The sequence below is a fragment of the Rhinatrema bivittatum genome, chromosome 1 (assembly GCF_901001135.1).
Source record: "Rhinatrema bivittatum chromosome 1, aRhiBiv1.1, whole genome shotgun sequence".
Taxonomy (NCBI): Eukaryota; Metazoa; Chordata; class Amphibia; order Gymnophiona; family Rhinatrematidae; genus Rhinatrema; species Rhinatrema bivittatum.
Window position 1 is genome coordinate 6288300 of NC_042615.1, and position 23664 is coordinate 6311963.

The following is a 23664-nucleotide window of genomic DNA, read 5'->3' on the forward strand; positions in this document are numbered from 1 at the left end:
TGGGGATGGGGGATCTGAAGGTTTCTGCTCTGATCCAGTAAGGCGACTTCTTCTGTTTTTCTCTTCTTACGGTCAGTGGTCGAATTGGGGAGGGGCATGGAATAAGGGAGGGAAGGGAAGGTGGAAGGGTTTATAGGAAGCAGCCTTCATCACACTGGTTTCCTAGCCTCGTCGTCAGAGCATTTTCCATGGGTAAAGAGAGATCTGCCCGCCCTATGTGCAGGTGATGTGATGCACATGGTGACAAGGCAGGTGGACATTTACCTGCAACAGGGGGCATGGTTTGAATTTATCTGCATTCTTTTGCATTTTCAAGAGTATAGATGCACTTTTTCTCAGAAAAGCTACCCTCCCAAACTAACAGGGGTAAGCAGGGATCATTTTCACTTTGGAAGTCGGTGTAACCTCATTGGCTGCAGATTCGCACCAGCGCGGCAGTCTTAAATTACCCCTCAAGGTTAAGCGTTTCTATCTTTCTGCACATGTCTTGTCAAATGATGCACTCGGGTGTGACCTATGCTTGTTATAGTGCTTTACATGCAAAATCAATACAAAATATTAAATAAACACCCAGAGAAAATAAGAAGCTGTCAGCCTGCTGCCAGAGAATGATAAAATGTGAAGAAAGCTGGAATCAGCAAAGGACTCAGAATTTATAGCTCCACCCAACAGAAGCCTCGCTGATCACTAATTAGTAGCTGGTAAAAATATATAAGCTACCTAGGGCATATAAACAGCAGTCTGGGGAAGGCAGGAAAAGATTATTGGAAAAAGATGCTGAGGCATTTAATTAAGCTACACTGGAAGCAGGTGACTACCGAGCCTCACTTAATAGATTAATGCAGATTGGCTGGAATTTTAGGCCTAAATTATCCCAGCCACTGGAAGATTATACAAGGAATGTAAAAAATGTGCTACGGGGCACATTAATCACTAATTCCTTATCACTTTTTACTAATTATAGAAGGATCAGTAAAGTCATTATTAACACAACAGCCGGATTTGTTTTGGAGAGTTTGAAATATTAGAATTTAAATCCAGAACCCTTTACCCTACAGCAAACAACATCAAAGCAGCTGTCAGCAGTGGGAGTTTGCAATCAGAATATTCTGCAGATAACCCAAGGTTACAAACAGGATGGAATGGAAATAGACGCGCCGAATATTTCTCTGGCACTGTCAGTACGCAGGACTCTACAGGGTCCCCTGACCCAAGAAGCTTATGCTTTCCTTTTCAGCAAAAGAAAAGTCCTAACGTTACATTGCACTGGATTATTTAATGGAGGATAGTTACAGCAAAACAAATGATTACATTACAAGCGCAATGAGGAAATGCGTTTCTTCCATGCTGATGTCAACCATGCACCCTCTTTGTCTTGCAAAATATAGCGGGTGAGACCCAGGGCCCAATTATTTCAGATTCTTTTATACCTATGAAGCAGAAAAGTTATTGCAGGGTTTAAACCCCACTTGTCGCTTGCTACATCCTGGGCCTCCCAGCCTCATTAGTAGTTTGGCTGAGGGTTTGACGGCCCCAATTCATCATTGCATGAAAGATATTTGCCTGCTAGTGTTAAATCAGCTGTGACAAGACCCATTCTCAAAAAGCAGCTTGAGATAGTAATATCATAACTATAGGTTATATGGAACTTATAATATCTAATCAACTTGAGATAGTAATATAATAACTACAGGTTATATGGAACTTATACTATCTAATCAACTTGAGATAGTAATATCATAACTACAGGTTATATGGAACTTATACTATCTAATCAACTTGAGATAGTAATATCATAGCTACAGGTTATATGGAACTTATACTATCTAATCAACTTGAGATAGTAATATCATAACTACAGGTTATATGGAACTTATACTATCTAATCAACTTGAGATAGTAATATCATAACTACAGGTTATATGGAACTTATACTATCTAATCAACTTGAGATAGTAATATCATAACTACAGGTTATATGGAACTTATACTATCTAATCAACTTGAGATAGTAATATCATAACTACAGGTTATATGGAACTTATACTATCTAATCAACTTGAGATAGTAATATCATAACTACAGGTTATATGGAACTTATACTATCTAATCAACTTGAGATAGTAATATCATAACTACAGATTATATGGAACTTATACTATCTAATCAACTTGAGATAGTAATATCATAACTATAGGTTATATGGAACTTATACTATCTAATCAACTTGAGATAGTAATATCATAACTATAGGTTATATGGAACTTATACTATCTAATCAACTTGAGATAGTAATATCATAACTACAGGTTATATGGAACTTATACTATCTAATCAACTTGAGATAGTAATATAATAACTACAGGTTATATGGAACTTATACTATCTAATCAACTTGAGATAGTAATATCATAACTACAGGTTATATGGAACTTATACTATCTAATCAACTTGAGATAGTAATATCATAACTACAGGTTATATGGAACTTATACTATCTAATCAACTTGAGATAGTAATATCATAACTACAGATTATATGGAACTTATACTATCTAATCAACTTGAGATAGTAATATCATAACTATAGGTTATATGGAACTTATACTATCTAATCAACTTGAGATAGTAATATCATAACTATAGGTTATATGGAACTTATACTATCTAATCAACTTGAGATAGTAATATCATAACTACAGGTTATATGGAACTTATACTATCTAATCAACTTGAGATAGTAATATCATAACTACAGGTTATATGGAACTTATACTATCTAATCCAACTTACTGAAAGAGCTGGAGCAATACATTTAAACACTTCTCATGTTACCCTGCTAGACACATGCCAATCTGGTTTTTGGCAAAACCACAGCTCTCAAATGGTGCTGTGGTTACCTATCTTATATACGTTGTTAAACCCAGTTCTTTGTATCCAAGTTCGATCATCCTGTTTATTGTAAGACATTCTCATGTCATGGTTATTGTTGGAATGTAAACCGACTTGATTGGTAACTCTGTTACTTGAATATCGGTATATAAAAGTGCTAAATAAATAAATAGTGCCTTTTGAGGAAGATTTACAAACAAAAGAGCATAAGAAAAGCAAAGTTGAGTCAGAGCAAGCCCAGCACCCTGTCTCCAATGGTGACCAGTCCCGGTCACAAGTACCTGGCAGATCCCATTATTTGTTGCCGGTGCTCGATTTACATATCACATCGGTTTACAAATAATTTATGACAGGTACAGTAGTAGATGATTAGAGAAATGTCATAGGAAATTATAATAGCAACACGGGTAAGAAAAACAGTGCGACCTGAAAAGTAAAAGAGAGAGCGAGGTCCCCGAGGAGCGGTTACCCCTGGTAAAGTCTGAGGAGGCAGAGTAGCAAGGTATACAGAGAGCTAATACCAACCGCTGCTATACCTGGAGGAAGCTAGGGAAACCTTTGCTAACTCGATTAGTTAGCGAATTCAGAGACCTTAAATATCCGGTGCGGATGACGTCATCTCAGGGGGATGCCCCTGAGCTTCGCGCCACTGCTGGTACTTGAGTCGGGGCTGCACCACGCATGCACCCTTAGGCTTTTGGGAAACATGGCGGAGTGCAGCGTCTAGTCGGTCCGGGGACGCCGGAGGAGGTCAGCAAGATGACGCTGCTACAACCAAACATCCAACAAGCAAAGAGGGAGTCGCCAAAGAGGTAAGGTGGGTGGACTGGAGACGTCGGGAAGCGACGGTCACAACACTGACATTGCTTTGGATAAACCTTCTACACTATTGATAAATTTGGTATTAGAATATGATAGTCTGGCATCTGAAATGTGTTTCAGACATTAGGGTCTTATTTGGTTTTTCAATGTAAGATTAAGGCCTTTCCTGATGCTGCTAGATCAACTCGTAGGAAACGGAAGCAGTTTCTTTGGTTGAGACCTAGAGTATGTGATTTGGAGCACAGGTTTTCTTAAGTTCTCTTGCAAATGGGAGGAGGAAAAGTCTAGTGGTTAGAGCAGTGGGCTATGAACCAAAAGACCAGGGTTTGAGTGCTGCTGTCACTCCTTGTGATGTTGGGCAAGTCACTTTACCCTCCATTGCCTCAGGTACAAAACTTAGATTGTAAGCCCTCTGGGGATAGGGAAATACCTACAGTACCTGAATGTAAACCAATGTAATATCAAATGTCACTATATAAATAGTCCTTCTATTATTTGAAGGTGTAAATAACAGATTCACATCTACTCATTCAACACCTCTCATGATATTAAAGACCTCTATCATATTCCCCCTCAGCCGTCTCTTCTCCAAGCTGAACAGCCCTAACCTCTTCAGCCTTCCCTCATAGAGGAGCTGTTCCATCCCCTTTATCATTTTGGTTGCCCTTCTCTGTACCTTCTCCATCGCAATTATATCTTTTTTGAGATGCGGTGACCAGAAATGTACACAGTATTCAAGGTGTGGTCTCACCATGGAGCGATACAGAGGCATTATGACATTTTCTGTTTTATTAACCATTCCCTTCCTAATAATTCCTAAAATTTTGTTTACTTTTTTGACTGCTGTAGCACACTAAGCCGCCAATTTTATATTATCCACCATGACACCTAGATCTTTTTCTTGGGTGGTAGTTCCTAATATGGAACCTAACATTGTGTAACTACAGCAAGGGTTATTTTTCCCTATATGCATCACCTTGCACTTATCCACATTAAATTTCATCTGCCATTTGGATGCCCAATCTTCCAGTCTTGCAAGGTCCTCCTGTAATGTATCACAGTTCTTATTAGTATTCCTTGCAGCCAGCCACTGTGCCCTCTTATTTGTGTGCTCAATCCTTCTGCTATCATACCTGATGTGCCAGTGTGATCTTGAGTTGCACTCTTATTAGTATTCCTTGGAATCAGATGCTGTGCCCTCTTATTTGTGTGCTCAATCCTTCTGCTATCATACCTGATGCGCCAGTGTGATCTTGAGTTGTATTCTTATTAGTATTCCTTGGAATCAGATGCTGTGCCCTCTTATTTGTGTGCTCAATCCTTCTGCTATCATACCTGATGCGCCAGTGTGATCTTGAGTTATATTCTTATTAGTATTCCTTGGAATCAGCTGCTGTGCCCTCTAATTTATCAGAAGTATATTTGCATTTACTTATTTGATTGTGTTCTTGGTTGTCTTTAAATTGTGGACTTGATCTTGAGAGCTGATGTATAATTACTTCTGTTAACTATGTTTGTTTGCGTTTTTTGTCTATCAGATTTATGATTTTCTTTTTCAAGTTTATCTTGAGATATGTATTCTACAAATGTATAAAAAGAATTTAGAAAAAAGTCTACACTCACAAATAATTTTTTTATAGATTGCCTTGAAGACCTTTCAAAAACTGTGATGTTTGTCTGCTTTTTACTCACTGTTTTTGCTATTTTTTGATCTGCTTTGAATTTCCCAGGACAGTACATCCCCAATGGCCATAGCATTCTGTTCTAATAAAGGATGGGACATTGCATCTTTCTGGAGAGCAATTAATAAATGATTAATAGGAAGATTAGATATCTTGCCTCAATTGACAATGCAGCTTTTGTTTGAACAATGAATATAAAAGGCAAAAATGAAATAATTATAATCAAGAAAAATGTAATATAGGAAAATAAAATAAAATAAAATAAATAGAGATTAACACAACATAAAACAGTATCAGTACATCTTGGTCATATCACATTTCTGCATACTCAGTAACTGCCATTCAGGTTCTTAAACCATTTAAGATTTGAGACACCTAGAATACTCTAATTCACTTCTAAGAGGGAGGGAATCTCTTTAACAATTCACCAAGAATTCTGGTCCAAGATTTGGGCATACATTACAAAAATTCTAGATGGTCTACCCCCTCTGGTGGCTGAACAGGCGGTCCTTGGTGTGGGTCCTGTCGATTTGGAAGGGGAACAACGCAATGACATTAATTAGTAAAGTCTTGGGTCTGGTGAGACACTGAATTTTAGCAAAGTGGATACAACCAGATTCACCAACTCTAGATTTTTGGCTATTGCAATTGGATTATCGTACCTGGATGCTGTCTGAACCACGCAAAAAAGGAGCATTCGCTAAAATATGGGCCACATTTCAACATCTCTTGCCAGACTGGCAGGATAAATTTGCTGAAAGCCCAATTATGGAGTCCTGATGCTCCTGGACCAATTTTCATAAGGAGAGGAGTCCCGTTGCGCAAAGTCAACAATGCTGTTCCTATGGATCCTTTTCGTTTTCGTTTTCTTTTTCTTCTTCTTCTTATTATTGTTCTCTTATGCTTACATTTATCTGCATATATGTGCTACATTTACATGTATATATCTATCCTCTAGGGGGGATAGGGGGGGCTGGGGGAAGGGGGAGGGGCTGAAATCTTGAAATGGGTTCATCTGTACAAGTGTAAGCCTTTGGTACAGTACATGCTTTGTAATGTTTGTTGAATATTAATAAACAGTTTGAACCTTAAAAAAATTAAATGTAAATTACAACGGATAAAAAATATATGTGTGTATATTGAATGAATGTGTTGTGGTGACCCTATTGTAACTAGTAAGTAGTAAAACTAAGAATGAACGTAAAAAGTCATAAAACATAAATAAAAAATAAAAGAAATAATAAAATGATGATTAATATGCCTACATAATCTAATTATAGTGCAAATAAAAGAGATGTATAAGGATAAAATGTGGTAAAATAAATGAAATTAAGTAATATAAGAACTAAAAGGCAAATAATTACAAAATTGCAAAAGACAGTGGCATTAGTTACTAATACTTAAGATATGTATTAAAAAAGAGATAAAAAAGGAATAGTAGTCACCCTACATAAATAAAAAGTAATAAAATGGTAATTAGTATGCCTTCATGGACACAAAATGTAGTGCAAATAAAAAGGGAGACATAAGGGTAACTGAATGAACTAAAAGGCAAATGACAGAAAGCCCATTAAAAATATATATATATATAATTCATGCCAAAGATAGTGACACTAATGGCTGGGATAAAAACAAAAATTAAAAATGATAATGTAAAATACAAAAATTGGATTGTTTCCTCCGAAATTGGAGCGGCCTCGGAGGGAACTTTCCTTCCCCTATATACCCTATCCCCAGCCCTACCTAAATCTCCCCCCACCTTTGTTATGCAAGTTACGCCACCTCGGCATCCCCCGGCACAGGCCGCAGTGTGGGGGACTCGGGACCGTCCTCCCAGCTGCCCACAAACCGTCACCTCGCCTCCGGACCTTCCCTAGACCGCCCCCTGACCCCAGACACGCCCCCCGCCCCTTTTATGAAGCCCCGGGACTTACGCGCATCCCGAGGCTTTGCGCACGCCGGCAGCCTATGAAAAATAAGCTGCCGACGTGCGCAAAATCCAGCCCATTGTGTGTTCTTTTGATCAAAATGTCCAGGAATGCTATTTCATTTACATCATGGTTCATTTTGAAATTCAAATTCTCATCCAATCCGTTCAGCCAATCTTTAAAATTCTGGAGGTCTACAGTACTACCTTTCCATATTAAGAATACATCATCGATGTACCTTTTCCAAAGTATGATATTGTCCATATATCTGTGATTTGTTAGGTAGATCTTTTCAAAATGAGCAACATACAGATTAGCAATGGAAGGGGCCATTACTGACCTCATGGCTACTCCCTTGGTTTGAACATAGTAGTGTTGATTGAAGGCAAAGAAATTCCTAGTCAGAGCAATGGTGGCTAAATCTATGATCAATTGATTAGGTATGCGTGTGTGCGTTTTTTTGTTATGGATATTCTGTTCTATGATTTTTATTGCTTTATCTTGCGGTATGTTGGTATAGAGGGATTCCTCGTTTAGTGTGGCCTTTATGATGTCACTACTATTGAGTTTTAAATCCATTAAAATTGTAATCATATAGGCTGAGTCTCTGACATATGACAGTATGCATGGGACATTGGGGCGGAGAAAAATGTCAATGAAAACTGAAAGTGGTTCAAGAAGTGAACCGTTGGCTGATATAATTGGTCTACCAGGTGGATCCATCAGTGACTTATGGATCTTGGGTAAAACATAAATGATGGGCATCACGGGATGCTCTACTGTAAGGAATGCCACCTCTTTTTTAGTCAAATAATGAAATGATTCTGCTATTGTTATAGAGATGTGACTCATTTTTTGTGTTCGTGTCATGCATCGTTTTTCGGCCGCCGCAGGAAATTTTGTTTTCCCGCCGTTTGGGCCTTTTTTTTTCGGGGAAAATTGTTTTTTGGCTTAGTGCACGCTAACTCCCGTTAGTGCGTGCTAACATTTTTGTGTCAGCGTGCACTAATGGGAGTTAGTGCACACTGTGGGCCAGATTTTTCTTACAAGCATACCCCCTGAAAACCTGCCTGAAGTTCCCCCTGCGTGCGCCAAGCTTATGTTGAGTAGGCTTGGTGGCGCGCGCAAGCCCTGCGATGCGCGTACGTCCTGGGGCTTTCCTGGGGGGGGGGCATGTTGGGGGGTGTGGCGCTGTGGCATGTCATTTGGGGGGCGGGGCCATGGGCGTGGTTCCGGCCCGGGGCATTTTGGGGGCATGGCCAAGGCCTCCGAAACAGCTCCTGGGCCTGGGAATCGTGTGCCGGCGGCTGGCACGGCGCGCACAAGTTACGCCTGCCTTGGGCAGGCGTAACTTGTGCAACAAAGGTAGGGGGGGTGTTAGGGAGGAGAAGGGAGGGGAAGGTGCGGGGAGTGGAGGGAACGTAGGCAGGCTGCGCAGCTTGGCACACTAACCCGAAAAACGATTTTCCCCAAAAAATCAGGAAAATCCTGATCATTTTTCGGGCTCTCCAAAACATGCCGAATTGGACCATTTTATTGAAATTTTTCAATTCGGCAAAAATGAATGCACATCTCTAGTTATGTTATTGTTGGTTGGATCACTATTTACTAGGGATGTGCAGAGCAAAATTTTATGTTCATATTTTTTATGTCCGAAAGGGGGTCCCACTTGCGGCCAATATGGACATAAAAAAAATCCAATGAGTTGGGTATATGTACATATGTGCAAAAAAAAATTTAAACCCCCTCACCCTCCTTAATCCCCCCCCCAGACTTACCACAACTCCCTGGTGATGGAGCGAGGAGTGAGGACGTCATTTCTGCAATCCTTGGCGAGAAGCATGTGACGTCGGTGGCACGTCGAGTGACGCGGCGTCACGTGATTCCCGGCTCGTTCGCGCCGGACGGCTCGTTCGGCCCAAAAATAACTTTTGGCCAGCTTGGGGGGGCCTCCTGACCCCCCCAAGCTGGCCAAAAGTTCTTTTTGGGCCGAACGAGCCGTCCGGCGCGAACTCGCCGGGAATCACGTGACGCCAGCGTCACTCGACGTGCCGCCGACGTCACATGCTTCTCGCCAAGGATTGCAGAAATGGCGTCCTCACTCCTCGCTCCATCACCAGGGAGTTGTGGTAAGTCGGGGGGGGGGGATTAAGGAGGGTGAGGGGGTTTATATTTTTATTTTGGCTCAACAATCGCGATTTCCCACATATCGAACATATCTATGTTCGATATGTGGGAAATCCGATCGTTTATGTCGAATCAATTTTTTAAGTAAAAAAAAAATATGAGTTGCGTTTTACTAATGCGGTCAATCCGAATGCACACCCCTACTATTTACCTTACTGTAGAACTTGTTTTTCAATTTCTGCAACATATTTATATTTCTCCATGACAATTATTGATCCACCTTTGTCAGCTGGTTTTATAACTATTGTCTGATCGTTACTTAAATTTCTGATGGCATTCCTTTCTGATTTGGTGATGTTGTTCTTATATTTTTGTTTACTTTCTTTGAAATTTCTTTTAGTACAAGTGCTTCAAATGTATGAATCACTGGATTCGTTGATCCACTGGGGATCCACTTACTGGTTGGTTTCACAATCGAAATATCTGTGATTTTTGATTTGTTAGAAAAATGTCTAAAATTTTTAATTTTCTAGTAAATTTAAAAAGTTCAACGCGTGCTTTAAAAACATTATATGTAGTGGTGGAGACAAAGGATAAACCTTTATTCAGGATTGTTATCTCATCTTGGTTCAATACTTTCTCAGAGATATTGATTGCGCCTCTATCAACATTGGGGCTCGTATGGTGTATTTCTTCTAAATCATTATGCTGTATAATCTTGTCCTTATCATAACCTTGTTTCGAATAATCATTCCTATATCTTTTATTGTATCTATGTATTAATACATTTTTCTTGACGTTGCCACGGATACACACTGTTGTTCCTATAATCATTCTCATCTCTTTTGAACTTTTCAAATTTATTACTCTTGAGCTCCTTAGTGAACTTTTCTAAATTATTTTTATAGTCCTCATAAATTATCTCAAAGCACAGATCTTTCTCTTTTAAGTATTGTAGTTGTTGGTCCAATTCAATTTTAAGTTTCTCTTCTCTCTTTTTGGCTGTCTTAATGACTAGAATCATCAAGTCTAAGGAACATTTATTTGAAATCGCCTCGCGGCTGTTCATGAAAGCGCTGTCATCCTGATACATACTTGGAAGCTTGTTAATCCTAAGGCCCCTAGGGATCCTTTTATATCTGCAATAGTCCAAAGGTGTTGAGGCATGTAGTGTGCTCCTCACCAAGCCCTTGTTAATGTTGATGGCATCTTCCCTCTTCTTCGAGAAGTTCTCAAAGACTTCATCATTTTTGAAAAATGGTTCTGATGGAAGTAAATTGTCCAGTGCACTGTCACCTAACCCTAACCCTATACTTGTGACCCATTCCTGTTTCTGTGTCACCTATGTGCCATTGTGATGTCTCCACACATATACATATTTTTATGTTATTGAAAGGTTTCTGTTTTATTATTTGTTTGACTAAATTTTATTATCTCACACAAATATTAATGCATGTTTTATTGTTGCATATTTGTTTTTATTTCTTATATGTGTGTTTTTATTTGATTTTAGTTGCCCCTGAGGCAGCTCTGTATAAGAGCGAAACTCGGCCAGAGTCGGGCTCGTTTTTCTAAGAATAAAGGTCTCTTTTATACATCAATCTTGTTTCCTTTGGTCGCTACATAGTCATCTTGGATCGGCTTCCGATTTGTTTTTTGGGTCCATCCCTGCTACGGAAAATGTCTTTTTCCCCCTGGAAGGACATTCTCAGCTACAGTGACGGTACACTGGATGATTTACATCCGTTGTAACCATTTTTCAAAATGAATATCAGACAATGTAAAGAGTTTTGAAAATTGGACTCCATATTAGCTCATCAGCCTTAGCATGCATACTAAGCTTTAATAGAAACGTTCCTATGTGGATTTCTCTCCTTTCTTTTCGACTGTATGTTAGAATAGTTCATTTCTTGATATCTGGCAAGCTTATGCCTTCAGTATTTCTGGCAGAGGCCTTTAGTTCTGTAATAATCTGATCATGCTGAACGCTCCAACTTTCAGCTGTAAAAGTGTGAGTCTCCTTTAAGTGCAAGTTCCTGGAGGATTGGGATTGGGAAGAACAAATTAACAAAGGGAATCACAGAGTATTTATCATTCAGTGATCTGTATGAGGGTTTCCTATTGTAGCGGGCCCTACGGTCCTGGGGGAGCCCTGAGTTCAGCTAGAAGAGAACAGGATGGAGTAGAGGGAGGCTCCATTCAAATGAGGAGTCTGAAATGGCCGAGAGTCTACTCAGGAGGCAGGTCCTGGCCCAGCCTGTGGGTCCTGACCAGGGTTAGGAGGGCTTCAGTTTGTTTTTCAGGGTTTGGGTATGTTTCATGCTAGGAGTCTTGTGAGACACCTGGGCCTTTCCTGGACTGAGGGATTGGGGAATCCTGTGTCTGAGATGCCCAGGAGTAAGGAAGACCTGCCCTCCTCTGTACCCTCAGGGCCGGATTTTTAAACCTGTGCGCACAAACGTACACCCGGTTTTATAACATGTGCACGCAGCCACACGCATGTTATAAAATCCGGGGTCGGCACACGCAAGGGGGTGCAGAGTAGTGAAACTTGCGCGTGCTAAGCACGAGGGGAGCCCTGATGGCTTTCCCCATTCCCTCTGAGGCCACTCTGAAATCGGAGCGGCCTTGGAGGGAACTTTCTTTGGCCCCCCCTACCTTCCCTTCCCTTATCTAACCCGCCCCTCAGCCCTACCTAAATCCCCCCCCTACCTTTATTTTGTAAATTACGCCTGTCTCTGGCAGGAATAACTTGCGCATACCGGCGGCTGGCGCACGATCCCTCGGCATGGCTGCTGTGCCATAGGCCTCGGTTCTGCCCCACCCTGCCCCTGCCCCGCCTCGCCCCTTTCACAAAGCCCCGGGACATACGTGCATCCCGGGGCTTTGCGCACATCGCCGGGCCTATGCAAAACAGGCTGGGCAGGAAGATTTACACCCGTAACCCTTTTAAAATCCGCCCCTCAGTGAATAAGGGGGTGACAGTGACTTGCTGCAAGGAACAAGTCTGCTCTTAAATTCATTTGTTCCAGGGAAAGATTTTGATTTAGAAGATGCAGGAGGAAGGCTTTTGCCTGTCCCTTCCTTCCTCCTAGAAGCAAGAGGGTCCTTTCCATGGAGGATCCAGAGAGAGTACTAAGGAGACAGTGTAAGATCCAGGAGATCCTGAAGATCTACTAACCGTGAGTGAAGGAAAAAACTTCACTGGGGACATCCGTCCGGTGTTCACCACCCTGGGGAGAGAAAGACAGGATTTACTCTCTGTGCCATTCAGGCCAATCTAAAAAAGCAGCGTGGAAAACAGGCGCTCAGTGCTGAGCACCCGCATCAGCTTCCTCTCCTGGGTGCGCGATTGAATATTTACATGAGAGGTTGTGCTGCACTGACACATGTGTGCCCCTAGCACCCCCTCTGCAGTGGGCATCCGAGAGAGCTCGGTTGTCAGCGGATTAGGAACACGGATGCTCATATTTACATGAGGGGTTGTGCTGCACTGACACAAGACAATCAGCATCTTCTTCAGACAGCCAATCGGGCTGTCCCTGTGGGCCTTTAAATTTCTGATCGCTCCTGCGCCGCGCTCCTTCCGACCGGCCGACCCGATCTGACCCAACGGAGTGCAGGCCTGCACGTTCGGCGCCGGAGACCCGCCGGGGTAAGGCCTAGCAGCTAAACACTCACCCCAGACGGGTCCCCAGACCGACCACGAGGCTCCCACGCCGTCCTGCCGAGACCGAGCCCTCTTCCTGCAGCGCTCCTCTTCCGGCACCCAGCCGCACAGCCAACCAATCAGCGTCTTCTTCAGACAGCCAATCGGGCTGTCCCTGCGGGCTTTTAAACTTATGATCGCTTTGGCGCCGTGCGCCAAAGGGTCCTGCCCCTTTGTACGCCCTTTCGTACAGCCCCTGAAGTCAGACCTGGCTAACATCTAGACTTCGCAACCTTCGAGCACCCTCCTCTTTATTAGTCATCACAGTCTCTCTCAGAGCCTACTTCCAAAGTGCAACAACCCTCCCCCTTCACCCTTACCGACTAAACGCCATCTTTCACCTGGTCCCACAGTTAACAGGCATGTATCACTCTGCCATTCCAATCATTCACTACAGCAGGAGATACACAGCAAAAAAACAAAATGAACCAGACTTATTTATTTATTTATTTATTTATTTATTTAATTTCTTTTCCTATACTGATGCTCAAGACTAGGTCTTATCGTACCGGTTTACAATGTAACTGAGGGGAAACCAATTAACATCAAGGTAGAAAGTAAAGTAAGTAAGTAAGACTTCCAACAACAACAACAAAAAAGAATAATCCCCATCATGCTCTCGCCTCTAAATCAACTTCTGGGTCTCACCTTATTCTCCTTAACGTTACTGAATGCCCAATCACTCTCAAGAAAACCCCACCTAAGCATGATTATCTCATGGATGAACAGCCAGACCTGTGTGCCATTACAGAAACATGGCTAAAACCAGAAGATACTGTCCTTCTCAATCAACTTCCCCTTCAATCTTTTGATATATTCTCCATCCCCAGACCGAGAAAAAAAAGAGGAGGTCTGCTTCTCGCGGCCAACAAAAAACTTGGATTGTCGCTCCATGTGACCAACTCATCACATTCTCTCGAATTTGCAGTTTTCAAATCCTCTCAATTGCAAATAAGCCTTACCTACGCCCCTCCAGGCTGCCTCGACTCAGACCCTTCTCCTTTAATAGAATGCATAGCTAAACACATCAACACTGATGAGCCAGGAGACTTCAATCTTCATATGGACTCCACCCCTCGTTCCCCCAACTGCGAATCCTTCCTCAACACTCTCAACTACATGGGATTCAAACAGCTCATAAACGAACCCACCTATAAAGCAGGACATACATTGAATCTAATTTTCATAAACCAAGGCCTCACCCAAGTTTCGCGCACAATCTGCCTGCCAGTTCCTTGGTCTGACCAAAAGTTAATCTCTACTTCCCTTCTAAACCAACAACCAACCCCCATGGCAACCCAGAAATCCACAGTCAAATTCAGAAAGCTATACAACCAGGAAACACTCATCTCTCACCTAGCTATGGAGCTAAACCAACTCGACCTGACGGACGCAGACACGGCCTTATCCTCTTGGTCTAAAATCACCAACAAAGTGGCGGACATGACCTACCCTCTCATAACTAAAGTGATCCACTCCAACAAGGACAAAAAAAAACCCTTGGTACACTCCAGAGCTAAAAACATTAAAGAAAAAGGGAACAGAACTGGCGCAAGAATCCCTCTACTTCCAACCTATCGGCCTTTAAATCTCGCATGCACCAATACAGAATCGCCATCCTTCAGACAAAAAGAGACTTCTATGCACAGAAAATCCACCACTTCATCTTCGACCCTAAAGCCCTTTTCTCCTTGGTCTCATTGCTCACCAAACCTCCCGCCCCAACTACTCCAGATGACAAGGCAGCAAACAAAGCCTCTGAACTCGCCACTTACTTCAAAAACAAAATATCAAATTTACTTGCCCCACTTATAGACAATAAGGTTCCTGCCTCTCCTCATCCGATCACCACCCCACCGCCTCTCAACTCCAAACCTACTCAACTACTCACCGCCTCTCCGCTCCAAACTGCAGGCTTGGAAGATTTCGAACCCACCTCCACCTTAGAGATAGAAAATGTGCTAAAGAGACTCAAACCAGCATCTCACCCACTAGATGCGATTCCAGCCAATCTTCTTATAGCAAGTGCCAAAGACATCGCCAAGCCAATCGCTCAGATCATCAACGCCTCCTTATCTCAAGGCCTAGTCCCGGACCCCCTCAAACTTGCCATCTTGAAACCCTTACTACTTATGTAGTAAAGAGAGATTTCCAGGTATCTGGCAGAGAGGCTAGACACATGGTAAAGAGTTTAACGTTTTCAGAGGTATTACCTGCTCATTGAAAGGGAGAGGAGAAGGCTGAGGCATAAGGACAACTGCAACACGTGACTCAAAATCTGGTGAAAAGAAGAAGGTTGTAGATATGTAGGGGACTTTGGCCATATACAGAACAGTACCAGGCTATAGGGAAAAGATATCATAACCATTCACCTTTCTGTGGCAGGAAAAGGATTACACATTGACAGGCATTTAAACTCTTGGAAACATTTCTTTTGGATTTTGCTGACAGTGTCCTCCGGGCTCCTGTCCCTCCCGATGCAGCCCATGTGGCGAAATGCGGCCCATGTCAGGGGACCGAAACTTTACTCTAAATATCCTTGAATAAAAGGTGGAAGCGTTTTAAGTCTTCACTTGTATTTTTTGAGCTTCTCATCATAAGGATACGTGAAACTTCAGCGCTGTACCATTTCTACTGGTTAATTACCACTAACGTACACCACTCATCATCTCCACTTCCTATTAGCATTTGCATATTGACATATATTTCATTAATTAGCACACATGTTAGGGCCATAACAAGGGATTAAAGCCCTTATAGGAAAATGATAAATGACCCTCTCTGACAGAGGAACTGGACAGAGATAAGGCCAAACACGTCCAAATGGTGGGAATAAAGGGGGAGGTGTTAGTTGGTGACTTTAAGAGGTCGGATATGGATTGGAGTGTCTCATCTATAGAATCAATAAGAAGTAGAGAAATCATGGATGCCCTTCAAATGGTTATACTCACACAATCGGTGATCTAACATATGAGGGGCAGAGAGACACTGACCTGGTACACACAAATAGAGACAGTACATCTATTGTCGGGATAAGTTCCATTTACAGAAAAAAAACTGATGTAGACAAGACCATGGGGCCATATGAGATACATCCCATGATACTAAGGAGCTCAGAGAGGTTCTGGCTGGTCTGCTGAAGGATCTGCTCAATATATCCTTGCAAAAGGGAGTGATATTACAAGAATCAGCTGCAGTTCCTCTTTACAAAAGTGAAAACAGAGAGGAGGTTGGAAACTTAGTAATGACAGTAGAAAAGACCAAAATGGTCCATCTAGTCTGCCCAGCAAGCTTCCCAAGGTAGTAACTGTCGCTCCATGCAGGTTACCCCCATGTTTCTGTTAAGGGTAGTAATTGCTGCTCCATACCAGTTAAGCTTTTTTATTTATTCCCATCCTATAGCTTTTAGGGATCCACAGTGTTTATCCCATGCCCCTTTGAAATCTTTCACAGTTTTAGTCTTCACCACTTCCTCCGGAATGGCATTCCAGGCATCCACCATCCTCTCAGTGAAGAAATACTTCCTGACACTGGTTCTAAGTCTTCTTCCCTGGAGTTTCAAATTGCTAACTCCCTGCATCAGATAAATAACACTATGCAGCCCAGCATTCTTCTGGCTTTGGATATCGCCATGTCACACTGCTTCATCGACTTCAGGTCGTTAGACACTATCACCCCAAGGCCTCTCTCCTGCTCCATGCACATCAGCCCTTCACCCCCCAATGCATACAGTTCTTTCAGATTACCACACCCCAGATACATGACTCTGCATTTCTTGGTATTGAATCCCAGCTGCATATCTTTGACCACTGTTCCAGCTTCCTAAAATCCCATCTCATTCTCTGTTCTCCTTCTGGTGTGTCCACTCTGTTGCAGATCTTAGTTTCACACGCAAATAGACAAACTTTACCTTCTATCCCTTCCGTAATGTCGCTTACAAAGATCCATATAGGCTGATTAGTCATAGCTTAGTAATGTGACAAGTAATGAAGGAAAGGATAGTGAATTATATACAATCCAGTGGGTTGGAGGATCTGAGGCAGCATAGTTTTACAATAGGAAGGTCATCTAAAATGAATCTGATTGATTTTTCTGATAGGATCACTAAAGAATAATCTCAAGAGTGTGCACTGAATGTGGTTTATTTGGATTTCAGGAAAGCTTTTACATAGGAGGCTCTTAATTGAAATGTGTATCCTGGGAGTGAGTCTCAAGGTGACGGAATGGATTACAAATTGGTTGACTAATAGACAGCAGCAGGATATTGTGGTTGGGTTAGAAGGAAAAGTTCTTCTTTTTGTGAATGATACTAAGATATGCAATAGAGTGGACATCCATGAAGGAGTAGACAGAATGAGAGTGATCTAAGAAAGCTTGATGAATGGCCAAATGCTTGGCAGTTAAGATTAAATGCTGAAAAATTCAAAATTGTGCATTTGGAGAGCATAAATCCAAAAGAGCTATATCTGATGTGGCTGGCAGACTCATGTAACAGTCTGTAAGACACTGTGGGGTGATACAAACTGATGATTTAAAAGTAGAGAAGCAATGTGACAAGACAGTGACTAGGGCCAGAGAGATACTAGGCTACATAGAAAGAGAGGAATAAGCAGCAGGAAGCTATCTATGTACAGTTTGTTGGTGAGGCCTCACCTGGAGTACTGTGTTCTGTTCTGGAGATTACCTGTATGAACCCTTCACAAAATATAATTTTGTTTCTATATATCTTATTTTGCCTTTTTAAGTTTCTTCCTACAGAGATAAGGACATACCCAGAACCATTTCCTAGCTTAGAAGTTAGAAGAACATTTGTGCCATAACAGAGACATGGCTCAAAAACACAGACACCCCAATAATAAACCAACTACCAACAGATTCATATGATATATTCTCCATCCCGAGACCCAAAAAGAAGGGAGGGGGTATTCTACTGGCTGCAAAAAAGAAATTCAAACTTTCTCTGCAAACCAGCTCACCACCACACAAAATCGAAATTGGATTGTTTAAATCAATAAACCTTCAAATTTGCTTAATTTATGCACCTCCGGGCATATTGGAAAAAAACCCTTCTTCTCTTATGGAATATATCACCAAATTCATTAACATCAACTTACCAACCATCATCCTAGGCGACCTTAACTTACATTTCGACCGCGACCCGCTCACACCAGCTTGTGAAGCAATTCTCTCCACTATCAGGGCAATGGGATTTACACAATATGTATCAGGCCCAACGCACAATGCAGGCCACACCCTGTACGTGATATTCACGAACTCAGTAATCAGTACGAAACCCCCCAAATGCACACCCATACCATGGTCAGACCATTACCGAGTAAATACTAGCTGCACAGTTAATTGTAATCTCAATGCTACTCACCCTAAATTGAGAACCATTGAATTCAGGAAAAAATGCCAAATGGAGAAAATCATTGAAGCCCTCACAGATGACTTCCATAAATTAGATCTCACTGACGCCAACTCAGCCTGTTTGTCCTGGCACCAAATCACAAGCTGCATTGCTAATCGACTATGCCCCCTGATCACAAAAGAAGTCAACTCAGAGAAGAAAGACAAAAAACCATGGTACACTACGGACCTCAGAAACATGAAACGTGAACTCCGGAAACTGGAAAAGAAATGGCAGAAAAACCAAGAATCAACTAATCTACAAAAATTCAAATTGATGCTGCACAAATATCGAAAATCAACTGATGAAGCCAAGAAAAACTTCTATGCGTCAAAAATTCACCAATACCAATTCAATCCACGTGCCCTCTTCCAATACGTCGCTAACATAATCTCTCCTTCAATTTACATCTACGCTGAAAATGAGGATAAAAATAAATGTGAGAAATTGGCCTCCTATTTCCAGGACAAGATTAATAATATAATGGCTCGATTTTCCTCCCCTGTTCTGCCGGTAAATCTACTGCCCTCAAACACCACAAGCACTGCACCCATACTTGCAAACTTTGAAACTTCCTCTACATTAGAAATTGAAGCAATAATAAAAAAAAATAAAACCAGCCTTACACCCAATTGATATAATGCCAACAAAAACACTCCTGGCCATTCCAACTAGAATTGCACCGGCTATTTCTAACATCATAAACAAATCCATAACAGATGGGGTTTTTCCCACGCAACTTAAACACACCATTATAAAGCCTACTCTCAAAAAACCTGATCTTGATCCCGCAGAACCAGCAAACTATCGACCAGTTTCGAATCTCCCTTTATTATCTAAAATCCTAGAAAAAGTCATAAACAAACAACTCACTGACTTTCTAGACGAAAATCAACTACTTTTCCCTTCGCAATATGGATTCCGGAAGAACCATAGCACTGAAACCTTGCTCGTTTCACTCTCTGACACCATTCTCAAAAATATGGATACTGGTCACTCTTATCTTCTAGCTCTTCTGGACATCTCTTCGGCATTTGATACTGTAAACCACAATATCCTCTTCTCTCTACTATCTCAAATTGGCATCAATGGCACTGCATTATGCTGGATCCAATCTTTTTTGAAAGACAGGACATACAGTGTCAAGATAGGACACCAAACCTCAAAACCCAGAAATCTAGCACAAGGTGTCCCACAAGGGTCCTCACTGTCATCAACTCTATTCAATGTTTATCTATCTCCGCTCTGTAAACTACTAGTCAAATTGGATCTCCACCATTTTATATACGCCGACGACGTGCAGATCCTCATTCCCATCAATGATTCACTGGACAAAGCCCTGAAAACTTGGGATAAGGCCCTTGCTGAAATAAAAGAGCTACTCACGGAAAAATGTCTAGCAATAAACACGAACAAGACGGAACTACTCATCATCACACCGAACAAGAACAACACTGCTAACACATCATCTATCCTTACAACTGACAGCCTCCATTTAAAGCACGTACGCAGCCTGGGGGTCATGATTGACAATCACTTCTCCTTTAAAAATTTTATCTCATCTACTATTAAAAATGGCTTTTTTAAGTTACATACGCTCAAAAGAATTAAACCCCTTTTACATGCACAGGACTTCCGGACAGTGTTGCAAGCTACTATCTTACCAAAACTAGACTATTGTAACGCACTACTGCTGGGTCTCCCAAAAAACATAATTCAACCTTTACAGATGCTGCAAAATGCTGCTGCTCGCTTACTTACGAATACCCAAAGACACGAACACATCACCCCTGCTTTAATGTTTTTACATTGGCTTCCTGTAACGTACAGGATCACTTTTAAAGTGCTTTCTCTCATCCATAAATCAATACACAACCAAGAAATGCAATGGTTTTCTGACCACAAAGCCAAATTAGCTGCTCATCCACTCAAATACATAAAACACGTGTCCACAAGAGAACGTTCCTTCTCGATTGCTGGGATCAACTTATGGAACAATATGCCTTTGGACTTACGCTGTGATCCCTGCCACAAAACGTTCAAACAAAACCTCAAAACATGGTTGTTTGAACAAGCATACTATAGTTGATCAATGTCTAACTTATTTATTTATTTATTTATTTAATGTCTTTTTTATACCGATAACCGTTCACACATCGTATCGGTTTACAGTTAAACAGGAACCATTGGGCAGAACCCTTACATATAACATTGCAAACAGGTTAACTTTTGGGCAGGGCCCTTACATAAAATTGAGAACAGCAAAATCACTATATACATATCACCAAAACTTGAATTGAAAATCAGTTTTGCTGTATAAAGTTGTCACCTTCTGTTGAAGTTAATTGTTTACTTTCCTATGAACTGTTCTATGTAAAACCTGTTGCTATTTATTGTTTACTTACTGTTTAACCTATTACTTGTAAAGCCTTGTGCTAAGTTTTTGTTTAATGTAAACCGAGGTGATGTAGACCTTTACGTACCGCGGTATATAAAAATCTCCAAATAAATAAATAAATAAATAAAATAAGAAAAGCAAGAAACTGAAGGGAAAGGGTGGAATGGGTCAGTAAGATTAATCTGAGTTTAGCTGATCCAGATATCACACAAAAAATATATTACAACAGAGTGTAACTTGCTAGTATGAAGCACACAAGAACTTGAGATCTGTTCAAGATTTCAGCACAGCACGAGAATATGTCCAAACAAGTAATTATATATATAAAACTCAGGAAAGTACTGTGGACATTTTGCTAAACAGTTATTTTATTACAATTAAGGTCCGATATTGACAGCCTTCCCATCCAATTGGATTTGAAATGAATTCTAGCCAATTGATAATATCTTTCTGTCATTGAAGATTGTCCTGATTGTAATAAAGCTCAGTCATACCTAACGAGAAACCTGGAAGGTAAATAAATCAGATGCCTATGAATTGACTAACCAATGAAAGAGACCTAGCACCAAAATCAGCCACTTATGATCCAGATATTGATGATGAAAAGGTAAGCTGTACCTATGATGACTGCATTCAAAATCATCAGCACAGAAATGTAAACCAAGAAGATCACAATGGACAACAGGAAGTGCTGAAACCACAAGACAATGAAGACATCACAGATAATCTTGCTAGCACATCATCGTGCTTTGCTAAAGACTTCAATTTGGCCAGACTTCTGAAGCAGCTAAACTTCAGGTTATATATTTCTTAGTTGGGGTAGCAACTTTAGGGTAACAGCTTTAGGTAGTAAGCTTTGTTAATATATTTTGGGTGAATTCCTATTTTTAACTGATAGCCCAGAGCCAACTGAGTTATTGGAAATGGTGGAGTCACATAGTCTGTAATTTGTTTGTGCATGGTTACAGAACCTGGAAGGTGGGAGGTTCCACTAATGTTTAGCTTATTCATACATTACAATTGCAGATAATTAGCCTGGAGATTAAGTTGGGGCAATGGTAAACAAAGATTTTGAGATTAGGCTTCTCATTTGTTTCCATGCATGTATTCACATTGGCATGTTTTCAAATACTGTTTAAGAAAGAAGGGACAAACAATGGGAACTCGCTGGAAAGACTAATGATAAAATTCCCCTTCCAACAAACAACTGAGGTAGGAAATAACAATTTTTACACCTATTAAGTAAGAGAAAGAATATACAATTTATTCAACTCACATAATAATGTTTTTACTGTGTGTCTTTTGTTCAGTTAAGAAACTTAAGAGAAACAGATAAGTATGAGATAAAAAATGTGAAGCTTGCTGGGCAGACTGGATGGGCCGTTTGGTCTTCTTCTGCCGTCATTTCTATGTTTCTATGTTTCTATATGTTTCAGTTAAAAAGAGGAAGTGTGGCTTATGTTGTGTTCAGTGACATTACTATATTTAAGAACATAATAAATTGCCATGCTGTGTCAGACCAAGGGTCCATCAAGCCCAGCATCCTGTTTCCAACAGAGGCCAAACCAGGCCACATCTATTCATTCAAGACCTCTCATGATCTTAAAGACCTCTAACATATCCCACCTCAGCCATCTCTTCTCCAAGCTGAACAGCCCTAACCTCTTCAGCCTTTCCTCATACTTACTTGTACTAGAATAAGTGAATAAGAAAATTGTTAAAAATGCAACTTTATATTTTGCATATGTCAGGCAACCTCTGCTAATAAAATGTGGGTGCATTCTTATCTATTTGTGCCTGACAGTGTGTCTTTGCTAATAGTTTATAACTATATCTCAAAAATAGACATAGAATAGAAGTGTTCTAGAGAAGAGCAATTAAAATGGTGAGGAAAGTGCACCACATAATATATATTTATTATTATTATATTATATTTGATTTACCGCTATTCCATAGCAATTGTCAAAACAGTGTACAATGGAATAATTAATAAAATTAATTAAAAAATCTTCCAAAATTTAAACAAAGTAATAATATAACTTCTCCTACAACTGATGACTATAAATATTATATAAATAACCAAATAAAACTAAGAATTAATCATAAAAGACATAATAATAATAAAATAATTTATGAGATGAGAGGATGTAAATAAGTATATCTTAGAGAAGAGGAGAGACATGGATAATGTTGCATCAGAGGTGGACCCTTGGGCCGAGGTGGGGTTGATGCAACCCGTAGGTGAAGACCTACAGGTCTCCACCATCAGAAGATGGAGTGGGCTGAAGGTAGAGGCTGCTGGAGCTTCACCTATACCAGCCCTCATTCCCCACATGTTGAGCCTTTGGGTGCCGGGGCCAGCAGGACTTAGGTGGGTCTCGAGGTAGATTAGTGAGAGAAGTTGGTTCAGCCCAAAGACAGCAGTCATAGATGGCGTAGTCCTACCATGGACTGGGTATGGTACTGGAACTCTGGCGCCAATGGGATGGAGAGTGGCTGGAGGCGCTCGAGCAAAGATAGGCCGAAGCCTGATAAGTCCATGTCCAGGGAGTAGGCTAGGAGAGGCGTCAATGACAGGCTTGGATAAGGGCTGGCGGCAAAAAGAGGTCATGGCAAGCAATGTAGAATTCTGAACATGGAGAAGTCTATAGTGTAGTCAATCAAGGCGATGGTCTGAGCACAGAGAAGTCAAGCGTA